Source organism: Phaethon aethereus, assembly GCF_964289735.1.
Source record: "Phaethon aethereus genome assembly, chromosome: 19".
In the NCBI taxonomy this organism is placed as follows: Eukaryota; Metazoa; Chordata; class Aves; order Phaethontiformes; family Phaethontidae; genus Phaethon; species Phaethon aethereus.
This window is the reverse complement of record NC_138595.1, coordinates 12379755-12395448: the sequence shown is the minus strand read 5'-3', so window position 1 is coordinate 12395448 and position 15694 is coordinate 12379755.

Below are 15694 nucleotides of genomic sequence, written 5' to 3'. Positions count from 1 at the left end.
CCGGCGCGCAGCATCCCTGGCACACACGAGGCCAGGGAAGCGCCAGCATCTCCCCCTCCAGCCTCGCTGCGGGGGGACTCTCCCTTTCCCCACCACGCTGGGCAACACACCCAGCACTTCGCATCCCCCAGCTGGGTCAGGGTCCCACCCTCAGCTTTCAGTCATATTTTAAAGCAAATTTGGAGTCTTCTTTTGCTCATGTGCCTCCACAACCTTCTCTATTACCTTTTTCTGATCACCCCCAGGGCTGCCAGGTGTGGTTCCTGTCTGGCTTTATGCAAGAGGATGCTCCTTACTGGGAGAGAGGCAGGAGAGTCACTGGGGTACACTGGACACAAGGTGTGTGTAGGAAGCGGGGGGAGGACAGACTAGCAAGACTCTAGAACAACAGCGCAAGTCTGATTTACCTTTTCCCAAAAGCTGGAAAAAAGAAGTCCAGAAACACCAGAGAGCCCCCACTTCCCTGCCAGTGCTGGAGAGAACGAGGGCAGTCCCGCACCGTGGTAGAGGAACAGACCCCCAGCCATTCAAGGGGGGCTGCCCACAGACTGGCGCAGGTTGATGACCAGGGTACGAGCTCCCCACCACCCAAAGTGCCCTCTCCCACCGTTGTCCCCCCGCAGCTAAGGGACCGGTGCTCGGCATCTGCTTGACTCAGAGCAGCATCTCCTGTGGCTTAAGCTCCCGCACAGCAGAGCCGTAACGGGAACTCGCCGGGGAGGAGAGGTGCCAAGGGTCTGGCGTGGCATCAGCCGGGTCCAGCTCCAGCAGCGTTCCCGTGGCCGCTCTCCAAGGCCTGACCTGAGCAAGCCACGGAGCGGGGACCTGCATCTGCGGCGAGGACAGCCACCACGCGGGAGAGGGACAAACAGGGCGGGCTGAGGGGTTGGGGATGCGCAGTCTTGCACAAGTAGGACTCGTCCCAAGAGCATCTTTATCTGAGAGCTGCATCATCCAGAGGGAGCTCCCTTGGCCGCGGTCCCTGCTCCGGATGGGGATGCTTGTGTCAGCCGTCAGACAGCGCTCAGCCCTGGGAGCCACAGCAAACAGAGGTACGACGGCTGAAACAACTGCTAATTGTTCCCAATTAGGGCCAGGCCTTGAATACTCATCAGCGCACGGCACCAGCCGTAATGCGTTTCGCAGGATGGCGAGGAACAGTGGCAGTGGAGCTGCGGAAGGCATCCCGCCGCCGGCGCCCGCCCTGCCGAGGCGGGGATTTGTATTTACGCTGCTTTCAGAGGAAAGGAAGATGTGCCCTGGGCTGCTCTGGGCTTTCATGGCAGCTCCTCGAGGAATGGAGCTGGGATCCTGCTCCTGCACCTCACAGGGCTTTTGCCAAAGCTGGAGACAAAACCTTACGGATTTTGCAAAGCCCAGAAGAGCAGCAGCACAGCGAGATGGTGACATGGGGGTCCAGCTGCACCCAATGCCCCAAAACCCACACACCAGAGCACAAGCTCCCGAAACCTTGCAGATGCTGGAAACACCCTCACCATCGAAAGCGGCGCAAGCCGAGCAGCCGGTGCAGCGCACGTGGGGCTCCCGACTCCACCGGCCGGGTTTGCATCTGGAGACACCAGCCCGGGGTGCCCGGAGCCCCCGGGGAGCCTCTGCTCTGCTGCGGGGGGAAACCCCCTTAGAGACCACGCTGCAAGGGGGGCAGGCAGCGTACCACCCCCCAACTGCCCCATAACCGACGGGCGCCGCCTCTGTCACCCACAGCCGCTCGCCCTGCGTGCTGCCGGGCTGCCGCAGCCGGCGCTGCCGGCGCGCTGGGGAAGAAAGGAATTTCTGTGTAAATCCCATTTACCATCGGGTTTCTCACTTCCCCTCCGGCAGACAATCCCGGCCCTCAGCGCAGCGCTGCATGAAGGGGCTGTTTAATATATTTTTGGAAGAAGGGGGGGAAAAAACCCCTCTCTGAAAAGCGCCTCTTTCAGCTAATAATGAAGTGAATATTATATTAAGAGTGAAAACATATTCAGGGTAACTTACAGAGGGAGACAGAAAACCTTTTCATAACACCCTGGCCACAAACACAACTGCCAATTAAACCGGCTTCGTTCACCGGCCCGTGCCAACACAAACGAGGGGGCAGGGGAGCGGGGCACGCCAGAGACGGCGCATTCGGTGCCCGGTTGGGCTCGGCCGTGGCTGGCAGCACCAAGGGGTTTCCACTCCACTGGCTTTCAGAGCCAGACGTTGAAATAAGGGCGCGAGTCCCCTGTCCCCGTCCCAGGCTGTCCCTGTGCCAGGGCACAAGGTGTCGGGCAGAGGCGAGAGGCTCCAGGGCCACAGGGGTCCTCGGTCCCTGCCCACGGTGACCGGTTCTGCCTCTCCTCTGGTCTGCCCCAGGGCACTGCCACCTGCGGAGGGGACATGGTGGGTGGCAGCAGCCCCAAGCACCCAGCCCAAGGGACCAGCAGGATTGCTCCTGGCCACGGTGGAGGGTGCTGAGCCACCCACCCAGGCTGCGCTGCTGGGACCAGCCCAGGCTCAGGTGCCCCACGCACCGCATGAAGATTTAGAGGGGTGGAAGCTGCAACTCCCACCCCAGCACCCTGTGCCAGGGGGAGGGGACCTGTGACCAGCCCCCGCAGGGCTGAGCGCAGACATAACAGGAGGTGCCAAAACCTGGAGCACCTTCCAGCATCCACATCCCCACCAAGGGGTCCCCCCATGCCCTGGACATCTCACCCCATCTTTAGCTCTCCCACACGTTTCCGTTACCTGCGGGCGATCGCAGCTAACCCTCGCCCCCGGCAGAGCGCAGCCCACAACATGGTGGCCACACCAACACCCATCAACGCTCTCCAGGGTTTCTGCATCAGCTACAGGCACCGAGCTGGGGTGCGTTGCCCTCGCCGTGTCCCTCGGGGGCTCACCAGCATAGAGCAGGACTGCAAAGGGGGTAACAAGCTGGGAGACCCGACCCACAGGTGACACACAGAGGTTGTGATTCACACTTCATATATGCTTTGTCTTCAAGCCCAGGGAGTTTAATTGATGAGTTGAGGGTATACAACACCTCAGGTTTTGGTTAAACATGAGCAAATGCTCAGAAAAGAAAAGCTCCAGAGCTGCAAGTTGACATCTGATAAACCCAAACTGGAAATACAAGATGACTTTTGGTGACCAACCTTTGAAACAGTTTCTCCAGAGAACACGCTGAAGATGTTTGTTCAAACTATTTAATGGGGGGGGGGGGGGGGGGAAGATGCATTTTGGCCAAAAGTAAAAATTCCAGTGGCAAACTTCTCAAAGGCCTGCACTTTTTGACTAACAATCAGAAAGCATGGTTCTCTGTTGAGATTTTTGTCTGTTTTACTCAAGGACTTGTATTTCTGTTTTAATGCCAAGTCAAGATCCAAACACATCTTTGATTTTGCCCAGAGGCTGAAAGTTTGTATTTCTTCCTTTAATAATAAATAAATTTAAAAAAAAAATCAGAAAAGTATTTTTTGGCCATTATTTTGTAAAGAAAAATGAAAAAATGCACTTCAGCAAAGTCTAGTTAACCATGGGACGTCTCTCATACAGCAGTAAATTGGCCATCAACCTGGAGACAGACTCTGGGTCAAACACAAGTTATTGGCCTGGGCTGGTTGACAGCTCAGGGAAGGGGGGTAGCCATTCCTGCAGTGTGCACCGCTGACGACAGTAGCAAACCTTCCAGGGACTTACAAAGCTCCTACTGTGCCACAGCGAGCCACCCCACTGACACATATTTCTACATTTCAGATTTAGCAGGCGCAACACCTTTCACAATGAGTTTTGCCCCTACAGTTCTGAGAGCAGAAGGTCCTGCCTTGGCAAGGTCATCAATGGACATGGATGCACCAAGTTTCCATTTGCAGATCCAGTCACCCGTGCTCGCTCAACCCAATCACCCAAAGGCTGTCATAGAAATGCCAGCACGTCCCACGTCAGAGCAGAGGCTGAGGAAGCTCCGTGAAAGGCTCCTGCTGGAAAACTTGGCCACGTTTATGTCTTCAGACCTATCTTATCCCAACAGTCAGGAAGCACAAAGTTCTCCACTTCTTGTAGGGAAGAGGCATCAGCTATCGATCAAAGCAAGTTATTGTAACAATTTGTACAGAAAAACACCAATATCCAGATTTAAAGCCCACCAGAAACGAACCCCTGCCACTTGCCTTTGGCAAAGCATTACGAGGGAGGCATTGCCATCTAGTGTCGACCCAGGAAAAAGGACTCGGCCAGACATCCACCCCTCCTTGCTGCCAACCCAAGGGGGACTGATGGGGGGACAGCTTTAATATCCTCCTGGAAAAGAGGAACGCCAAGCAGAGGGGACAGGGCTGCCTGTGACAGGAGGACAGCTGGGAAGCCCTGGCCGCAATGGCTGCGGGAATCCAAACCCAAGAAGCCAGCTGTCAGACAAGCAAGAGCCCAGGCTTGTGATCTTTCAATCACAGCGAGAGATTTGAGTTGCCAGCCCAGCTCAGTTAAAAGTCTCGCCGACAACCTTCCACGCAATGCTTGCTTTTCAGGTGCGTATTATCACTGCATGCTATTCATCAGAACAAAGCATCACAGTGTATGATTAAGAGAATTAGTATGATAGAACTCCATTTCTTCCATTCTGATCACCAGGAAGGCTCTTGGAGTCTTCTGGAAAAAAGCAGATCTGGGGAGAAAAAAAAAAAAAAAAAAAAAAAAATCACTGGATTCATCTTAGGCCACAGATGACAAAACCCAAACCCCAAACTGCCTTTAGGTCTCTTTTCTTCAAACTAAGCAGCACAGCAGGATTTGCCCTCCTCTCGGAGACCAAGCCATCCTTCCTCCAAAAGCACAGAGGACCAGAACAAGTAGACAAGCAGCAGAGTCCAGGAGTGTGCTTACAAGGTGCTGCCAACTCAAAGCTTTCCTAAACCTTCCACCCCTCCTTCCTCTTTGGGACATCCTACCAAGAGGGCATTTTATTTTAAGCCACCGTCAAAGTGTGGTGGTAAGGAATCCAAAAGCCATAGAGGCGCTGGCAGAACAAGACTGCTTCAGATATTTCTCTCCTGGCAAGGGGCCACCTTGGATCACACAGTGACCACAGGCAACCCTCCCTGCCTGGCGAGTCAACAAGGCACTGAATCATGTTTAGAAGACATGATCCATCCTAGTCAAACACAGGCAAGACAAATACCGTGGAAACATCGTTTCATGTTACCAGGTTCCTCCTCCATGGCTTCTTGTTAGTTTTGCATTTACCTACAAAACTTTCTCACTAAGAAGCATTTCATTTTGCATTTATTAAATCTCAGCCACACCACTACGGCTTATGTTCAGAAAGACATGGGGAGCACACAGCGGATTTTGCTCCAGAAGGAAACAGACTTGATCGAAGTTAGAGTCAGCAATATTTGTAGGGGATAAGGCTGGTGTTTCTAAGTAATTTGAAATTTAGTATCACTATTCACAGGAACATTCAGCCAAAACAAAGAGCATAACATGCTGTTGCCCAAGAAGGGAGCTAGCTATACAGCAACAAACCAGACCCTATTTCCAAATTCCAGCTCCTTACACTGAGACACATGAATCACTCTTGCACAATAAATTGGCACAAGTCCTGCCAGCATTAGTTCTCAGGTTGGTTTATTTTCTCAGAACAAAAATATCAAACATCATTTTTTAAAGAACAACCTGTATAAACAATATAAAACTTCATGGCATCCTACTCCCATTTACAGGTTCCCTAAAAGCAGCCCAAAACTTGCAACAGGAAGGATGTCAGGAAAGAGTTTTCTTCAAAGAGTGTGCAGGGAAGAAGAGGAGAAACGCCTTCCTCTCTCCTACAGCAGGACTTGATTTTTCTGGAAACAGCCTCAGAATATGGCAAACAAAACCAACTTCAGGAAAATCAGGTTGTGTATAAACACAGAAGCTCCACTTCACACTCTCAAAACAAGATAGCTCTCTTGCCCCTTTTCCCAAAACATAGACGCAACGCAGAGATCTCCGTGTGCGCAGATGTAGGTCTCGTTCCTATCCAAGAACTGCTCTTTTCATCAGCTGGCGAGGTCCTAGGGTAACAAAACACCACCGTCAGCATCCCACAGGGATCACCTGTACATTTTACTCTGTTTTAGCATTACATGGTCAATTGATCTTGATCTATACAGTGGCCCTTGAAAGAAACACCCAGAACTTTGTGGATTAGCACAAATGGAATGGGTGCAGTGAAATCCCCATAAAATACATTCAACTCCTCACACAGGACTTGGAGGAAGATGAGTATTAAGTGACAAGAACTCAATAGCAAGCCCACCCCAGAGAGACCCTGAGAACACCCTTCAGGCCACCTCCCTTCCTGTACAAGGTCATCCATGCTACCCATCACTTGTGCTTTTCCAACCCTGTTCTGGGAAACTCTGTGCCTGGATACTTACTCTTTGCCTTTGGGAGATAGCCCTGTGTCTCCTAGAAGATTCACCATTTTCCTCATCTGAGATTTCTATTGCTTCTCACCATATTTACCTGCTCCCACCCTTCCCCCTTGCCCACACCCCCTTCCTGTTCGCAGGGCACAACCACCAAGAGGCCTGTCCACACCACTGCGGCACCAGCAGCGGATCACAAAGTACTCCCAGCGTTTTGTTCTTTGCTAGCCTCCCCTGCCCCATCACTCTCACTTGCACTTGGATCCTCACCAGTCTTGGAGTCCTGGCACACACCAAAACAGTGACAGATTCCTTACCCAGCAAAGCCTTTCCCTCATCTGCAGCCCCCACCCCATCCCTCCCCCTCTTTAGGGTCACGAGAGCCTCACTAGAAGGAAACCAGTATCTAGGCATAGGGTCAGTTTTCCCTGCATATAAACCAGAACTGTTTCTAAGCAGTGACTCCCTTCCCCCTCCTCTCTATTTCAAAGGGGAACCTCTTGGGTCACTGATCAGGACTTGGATCACCTACCTCACTTGCTACATGGCTACCCTGACCTTGCTGCCAAAAGCTCGCCTGCTTTGGTGCCTCTCCCAACCATGCCTTCCCTCCGCCTCCCCACCTGCAGGCAGAACCAGTACCTTCTCCTCCCTGGAACTCATGAGTTGTTTGAGTTGGTTTTCAAGTGCTGGTCTAATGCTGCAAGATCTGCGCTGGAGTGGTGGTGCACACAAGCATAACATGAAGATCCCTCTTGTCCCCAAAGCCACTAAGCACCTGGGATAAAACACACCTCGCACGTGTATTCACGCTGCTTCCCGATGTGCCTGTTAACGTATTTCAACATCCTGCTGCTCACGATGTTGCTGCAGCTGGCACCTCCGAGATACTCATGGAGGAATACTGATACAGAGGGTATTTCTCTCGTTTGTCAGAGGGCAGATGGTACCGAAACACTGCTGAAAAGTCAGCCTCGTCCCTCCATCATCCACAGGATGAACAGCAGGGTGGGGGGGGGGGGGGGGGCACAGAGGGGGGATCAGAAAAAAAAAAAATCCTTGGAAATCTTTCCACAGGATAACCCATCATCTGTCTCCTACAGAAGTTCTGAGGATCAAAGGAGGTCCGTTCAAAAGATGCCCTGTCTTCCGTCAGCTCAAGAATACCAGGAGCCCAAACCAATTTTTGACACTCTTTTCAGCAGCTGTAGCCACTACTGCTTGCTCAGCTGGCTCAGCTGCAGTGGTGATCTCTGCAAACATAAATCAAATTACCAGTAGCAAAATGGGGAATCCTGCTCCTTAGAGGGTATCAACTTACAGCCTGCTAACCAGAAGGCAAAAAAAGCAGTAATTGCAAGGAAAACAGATGCTTTACAGACTAAAGGATGAGAAGATGAAGCATCACATGATGCTCAAAATCCACACCTCATTCATTTTATATCCTTGAAAGGCACCACAGGATCACAGGATAATTAGGGCTGCAAGGAACATCAGTAGGTCTCTAGTCCAACCTCCTGCTCAGAGCAGGGTTAGCTACGAGGTCGGCCAGATTACTCATCTTCCTCCAATGACCCTGAAGAAGCCGGGTTTTAGTTGGTCTGTATTCTCTGAGCCACACAAAACCCGTGACTCAAATGCCAACCTGCCAGACAACTGTGAGTCTGAATCAGGACAATGCAGCTCTCTCAAATGCTGCCCCCAATTTAAAGTTTGGGATAATAAAAGCACAAAACAGTAGGGCAACTTCCAAGATTGCCAGAAACACACAAGGAAAGACTTCTAGCCTAGCACAAACTAGGATTCACAGTAACAAAGTCAGTGCAGAGTCACTGTCCTGGTTTACCCAGACTCACAAAATCCCATATCACAGTCTCGTTTAACAGGCTGCCTTTTATTGCCAAACCTTCCAAAATTGGGGGTTAACAAGGATCATTGTAACACAAGATATTCACAGTCAGCTTCAGGCTGGCAGCGCTTTCTAGCATCAACCCTGACCAGGAGAAAGGGGAGAGGAAGTTCCTAAAGAAAGAAAACTATTGGACAACCCTTTGGCTGATTTCTTCGCTTTGAAAATTAATCAGAGGTAGAAACGCTTAAATCATTTCTCCAGTTCACAGCATGAATTTCTAGCAACTAGGACAAGGAAAGAAAGGTTGGGGAAAAAAATCATTATACTTGATATGCTGTAGTGTTCTGCACGTTATTAGAGAAAAGCATCTTTGCTCCTGTTAAAATGCAACTGACTTCTACTCTGCTACTTGTCAGTCTAATATTATCCCCACACAGCACTTCCTTTTATGTGTCCCTGATAGGCATACTTAAAAGATAATCACTTGATGTTTCCACTGGCTGTTAGTTGTGGTTTGGGATGTCTACCTAGGTATAAAACCCACAGCTACTGAGACTTCTTGTGTACCATAAAAACAAAGACTCAAACTGTGAGTCTTCTGGTTTCATGGCTGCTATTTGAAGTAATAAAGTCTTTTACATGAAGCTAATTAAAAAAATATTCAAACTGCAACCCTAAAGCCATTTAAGAAGTGTTTGATCAGCTCATCTCTTTCATTTCCACGTAATGGCTACACAATCCAAAGAGAAGCGGAGGGGAAACACACGGCCCTGAAGATGCAGAGAGTTGGATCGCGTTCAAAGCGTTTGCTGCTCCTGCACGTAGAAGAACAGCACGCTCCAACCAGGACTCTGCTCCAATATTTGTTTCCTTCCCTTAAGAGCAGGTTGGCAGCAACTCAGCCACGAAAACCAGCAAGGCATACGCTCGCTTTGAAGTTCAGAGAGAAGTCTGTTGGTACCAGCTATTTTAATTCATGCTTCAGAAAGACAATTGATTTGATCATCAATTTACAGTAAGCAACGTGCCAGGTCACAGGTCACTTATAATCACTGTCACCTTTACTCTGTGTTAAAGCCATAATTAACAGTTAATGTTTAACTAAGGTTTTAAAATTTGTTTAAGCTGCCTTCCTGCATAAAGAACTGTTGCTGCCTCTTCCCTGCTACCCCCCGCTGCTCCTTTCCTGCCTCCATCCCTAGCAGAGCTGCAGGGAAGCATCATGTAGGCACCAAACACAGCAGATAAAATTTTCATCAAAGCACAAGGAAACCGTGAAGTAAGAAGCACACACTTAAAACGTAGCTCCTGCCAGTTCAGCCCTCATTACACCATGCTCTGAAGCAGCAGCTCCCAACAGTGTTGCACTGAGATAGCCCTCAATGAGAAGAGCTCCTCAAGAGAAGTAACCAAGTCATCAGCTTCATGGAAGGGCAGCCTGGAAAGCTGGCCTGACTTTTACACCCCAAAGAAGTGCCTTTAAAGGACATTCAGAGAAATGTAGCCTCCACGTGTCTGTTACGGCAGACAGAATGCCTTCTTTTCAACGCTTCTGTTCAAACCTAGATAAGTTTCTCACTGACCATGGAGAACAAAGGAAGGAAAGTTTTGACTTGGTAGTCACAAGGATACGGTACATCTTACACCACAGCTCCGCATAAGCACACTGGAAAAGTAGATGTTACATGCACACATTTGGAGCATCGGTCAGCAAAGGAGCTAAAACCTTCTTGAACGGCAATTGCCTGAGAAGTGCTCTTCACTCAAACCCCAACAAGACCAAAAGGAACTGCCACTCTGGAATGACAGCCTGGAGAAAAACCACCGCTATCAGGAGGTGAAACAAGCTCCTCTGAAAAGCACCACGTGGACCCCATGAGAGGTTACTGACAGGCTGCAGCTCTCCGAAATGGCAAGAAGAAAGCCCAGCGACAGCTAGGGTGCTATCAGGAAGCCGATACCAAGATGTGTTGGGCAATTCACCCTGATATGAGGAGAAGAAACACCTATTTACAACGCCAGGCTATCATGGTTTTATCTGGACAATTATTAGAGGGAACACAACTTATCACCATTCCAGGGAGCCTGTCTCCGAGCATGCGACATGCCTTCACAAAACTACTTAATTAGGGTACCACTTATCTGCTATCTACAGAAGCGATTCTGTGGTCAGCCATACCCTCATTTAACATGTTGTTTGGGGACATCCAGCTGTTAGTGCTTCAAGTGGACTCACTTTTATAGCCAAGATGGCTGCGAAGCCTATCTTCAAAGTGCAGTAGCACACAAGCATGCAGATGCTCAGAGATTCCCCACGTCTGAAGGTTTGAGCAGGCTCTGACTATGCCATCATGGGTGCACCAGATGTCCACATTCACAGATGAAGGTGCAAGGAGCAGATAGGCTACTCCTCATTTATATAATGAAGCCATATGAACCTCCATTGCCATCAGAATATCTGCACTTACAAGCTTTTTTCTCAGGATTTTTTTTTTTTTTTTGCAAGTCAATTTGTCATGATCCTTAGCTCTGCAAAGGATCCACAGTGAGTTTCAAGCACTGCCTGTACGCTAGACAGACAGCTCAGTGGCAGGATGAATTCTCCAGAGATCTTTAACAAAGTCTCAACTCAAAAGACCCTGAATACTGATGACACGCACCACCATCCTGAACCTGAGGTGATGGAAGAAGGACCTGTCAAGTCTGTTCAGATCACTGATAGGACAAGGATACCTAAAGTAAAAAGGAAAAATCAGGAAGCAGAGCTCTTTCCCAAGCATTTCTAAAAAAAAAAGTCCCTTAAAACAGCACCCAGAAAAAGCAACAAAACAACTTGCTCAGAGAGCAGGTCTCACAAGAGGAACAGTTATGGGAAGGTGAAAGAAAGGATGAACTCTTCAACACACACTTTTGATTCAGAAAGGACTTGATCCAGCAAGTCTGGGATGAAACTGAACCTTACAACAGCTCCCAGTCCTTCAAGAGCTCAGATATCTTTCATGTCAGTAATACTCAGCATTCTGTCAAATCAACAGGTCCCCGATACAGCAGGGAGGATAGTGGGAGAGGCACGTGAAGGTCATGTCTACCCTTACTGGAGTGAACTGCAGTTCTGCAAACAGACTCACAGCAGTGCCAAGACACTCCCTGCATCTTAAGCAAAAAGCCCTTCCAAAAGCAGCATTCCCCAAATCTGAAGCCCTCATTAGTATCTCCTGCCTCTTGCTGCTGACAACCATAAACACTGTTTTTGCGAAGTGCTGTTGCCACAATGTTAGACACAGCAATCAATGCCCTGGTGCTGTTCAAGCAGTGACGTAGCCCCCCATCCCCTGTCAGCTGCTCTGTGTTGCTGCCGAAGGAAAGGACACCCTGTCAGGGACTGTTCTTGGTGAACAATGCTTGGTAGCTGACAGAAGCAGAGGAGTATTTCACAAAGCCACAACGAACACTTTTTAGGGCACTTAACACTCTTTTTGTTAACCCCAGCTGTCTCTGTATCATCACAGCTACTGCAATGCCCAGTTAGAGCACTTTAAATTCTTCCAAAGTTTGTCAGTGTTTCACAGCTCACTGCTGGAGTAGAAAGCTGGCAGGTCTCATGAGACCCTGAACAGCATCCTCTCATAATCAGGAGAGCATCTCACCTGAAGCCTAGGATATCAGGTCATCAAAAATTTGCAGTTTCATTTGAACAAAGTGGAAACTGTGGAATAAGCAAAAAAACCAACCCCGTGGAAGGCCCCCCAAAAAAATCAGCCACAAAGGCGTGGCTTGCACCACCATCATCTGAAGCTTTTTTTCTTCCCAATCGTGCGTTGAAGTTACCTTCTGCTACATGCCAGCTCCCCTCTGCTCCAAAGGCTCCCATCAGCTCTGACATGTGGTTCCAGTAGCAGAGCCCTCAGGGCAGTGCCATGCTGAAGCAGCAAGACACAGAGAGCGCCACATTTAGTGACACTGACCCCAGTGTGGGTAGGATACATGGGTACACCAGCCAGGCCACAGCTGGCCCACGTCCATGCACAGTGATTTAGATCATGAGCGTGTCTGGTCAGGATGAGATGTCTCTGAAATCAGGCAGTGAAAAGCATCCTTCACTTTTTGAAGGTGGCAGTGTCCTCCAAGCCCAAGAGGATACGTGATTCTTCATACAGGCACAGTTACAGTTCTCCACACTCAACACTCCTTTGAGAAACTGGACTAGAAGAACACGCACACAACAGTAAAGTATGGAAAAGGGTCCTTTGTTTTGCTGTGTAAAGCATAATCTTTTAAAATCCCCAGATTTAAGACTAAGAGAAATGGACAGGATAAAGACATTTCTTCCACTAGTTCAGAAAGTCTGGAGCACCCCAGATCAGCAGGACTGGTGGCCAGGCATGCCAGCTCTGCCTGGGTTGGCAAAACCCCGAGGAGAGCTGCCTACCACGATCTGCAATGTCACAAGGACTGAAGTGGCACTGGGGACTGCTATGCCTCAACTACCAGCACAACTAAGCTGTGACTGGATCCCAGGCAGAGGCACCTGCGGCAGGCTCCCATCCAAAATCCATTTGGTCACTAACTGCCTGGGTGTAGGTTTATCCAATTTGCCTTTTTACCTATCAAGGTAACAACACATTTTTACTTACACTTCATACAGCTTATCACAACTGAAACATGAAAGGTGGAGAAAGGAGACTTTAAAAGTGATACTTCAGAGAAAATCTTAAAATAACCATGTGTCTCCTTGCTGCTGGAAGTGAAGGCCAGTAACTCTGAATGTGCTGCTAAATGAAAACTTTCTTCTTAAAGAAATATACATCTTACATGTAGACCATTCTTTTTAAACTCCGCCTGCATGATAAACCAAGTATTATCATGGGAATGAAAAGAGCCCAGCATCTTTTTCACTCTCTGCTTATTTGTAACAGCAGCATATTTTATCTTCCTGCTGCTGGCAAAAGCTCTAAGAAATAAAAGCCTGCACAAGGGTATTCACTGGGGGCTCAGCCTGTCCTTTCCAGGGCAGATGTGCTGGGTGGCCTCAGGCAGGCAGACAGGAGCCCCAGGAGAAACGCAGCCAGGAACCAGCTCCTACCTGATCTGGGAGCTTCATGTTTGAGCACACAAAGGGGAACCCCAGACTTCAGGCACTTGCTAAGTCTTACAGAGGATGGCCCTGGGCTGGGGCCATCTCCTCACCTCCTCTGATGAGGCTGGAGAACCATCAGTGAAGTCACTGACGCCTTGGAGGATGGGTGCAGTAGGGCTCTGAGATATTGCATGGGTCTCTCTCCTTTCCATTTCACATCATCTTTTCACTTCTAAGCCCAGGCCAGACTCCTGGTCTGGCCAAAGCCAACCCTAGTGCATTCAAACCAGGGGCATGTGTCCCATACACCTGACCAGGAAGCATGTGTGGCAGGGTACCCCTAAGCAGAGGTGGTGCAGTCATTCCTCCACTGACAGTTTCTAGAAGAGTCTACCAATCTTACAGAGAGGTACTACCACAGGCATGAACTGTGGAACTCCTCTGAAAAAAGAAGAAAGATGCTTGAAGAAGAGAGAGCTGGAGGGAAAACAAAAAAAAAAACCCAACCCCACAACTTAAAGCTTTCTCCTTCCTCTGCTTAGCAAGGAGAATGCTTAATTAAGCCATCCTTCAAGCCTTCCCATTAGCTCCAGCAATGCTCAGCATAAAGCAGACATTTAACAATTTCCTTTGCAGCACAGGACATCTAGGTGGTACAATAATTTGCATATTCTAAAGAAGTGAAATTGCCGGTTCTCTGTTCAGCTTTAAGCAGTGGGTAGGGACAGTATCAGCAGGAGGCACATTTTAGATCTGCTCAATAATAAGGGAGAGCAGGAGGAGAAGGAGCAGGTTACTGTTTACTCGAAGTCTAGAGCCGTCCCAAAGCAGGAGTTTCGACTCTGTTATGCACATACTTCTCAGTTTATTTGCAAGTCTTTTGCAGCTTATTAGGTCAGTTTAACTGGCAACTGCTGCCGATTTTAAGCCCAATTATAGTAACTTTTACCTGGTGACACAGCCCCAGTTCTGCAGCCAATTCTCACCAATTAATGGCTTCAGAATTGCTAGTCCCTGCTATTTTGTAGCAATCTCAAGCTTCACCTCAGCCATAGTTTCCTGCCATAATTTCAGCATTGTTTGTTTGCACTGGAGCACTTCCCTGTGTGCTCTCAACTACTCAGACCACTTCTCCTGTGTATTGAGCCGAGATACACATCAGAGGAAAGCTTCCAACTTTGGCCCACCTTCAATTAAAAAAAGCTCAGAGACTCATCTTTCTGGGATGAAACTACCATCAGGGGCCCTCTACTAGAATCCAGACATTTCTAGGGAATTTGTCCCCACTCCTCACAGTTAAGTTCTCTTGGTCATGAAGGACCACAGCAACACAATGGTAAAAAACTCCCTTTTTTTTTTTTCCTGTTGGGTCTTTCAAACAAGAACGAATAAAAAAACTCTAATAAGCCAGAGGTCCTCAGCCCATCCATCCTGCATTTTAGGGGACACTGAGGAAGACTTTCAGCTATTCACACCCCAGGTAACCTGGCTCAACCCCTCTGCACCACACAAAGTGTACAGCGGCAGACAAATAACCCAAATGCAAGGAGGGGTAAGCATGAGACCCAAGCCACTGTGTTCGTAAGAAACTGCAGCAGGATGGATTTAAGAAAGTGTTCACACTTCTATCTCTCCCTTTAAGTATTTCTGAATTCCTCCAGGAAGCGTTACAAGTGGCCTTGCATTTCACCAAAGAGATTTATTCTGACCTGAACTCCATTAAAAAGGAAGAAAACTTGTTCTGAACAAGATGTTGTTTGTGGCCATTAGAGGAACTGAACTCTACAGTGAGAGGGATAGAGAAATACCAGGCACAGTAAGGTACTCAAGTGTGTCTGGGTTTGAATGTCAATATCCAAAATTTACAACAGAGCCCTGGATTATTCAGTACAGAGAAATTACGTATTTGTCCCTGTAACAGAGCAACCACTGCAGAACTCACCAAAAGGCACAGCAAACCCACCTAGGAAGGAGCTCTGAAGCAGCGGGATGGATGTAGCAGTGTGCCAGGAGTGAGAAAATGCCATGACTACAGCTCCGAGGCATTTAGTTGGTAAGTTGGACAACAGGTCTGGTCAACACTTACCAAGCACCTGCCAGCTGGTATATAGGAAAGTTTTCCATAACTGTTGTGATTCCACTGGATCATTTAAGCATGAGCTACAGGCAGTGTTCACAGGCCATCTACTCACTAAATGCCAAAGACAGAAAGGATGAAGCAGGCCTGCCAGACTGACAGAGTACAGCTTGTGCCCTAAACTGAACTTGTACAAAGTTGTCAGAAAACACCAAAGAATGTTCTGCCTCAAGTCTGACTAATTAGCAGTGCCTTTGATAGAGAGCAGGAGCTCCAGTTGGACTGCTTTG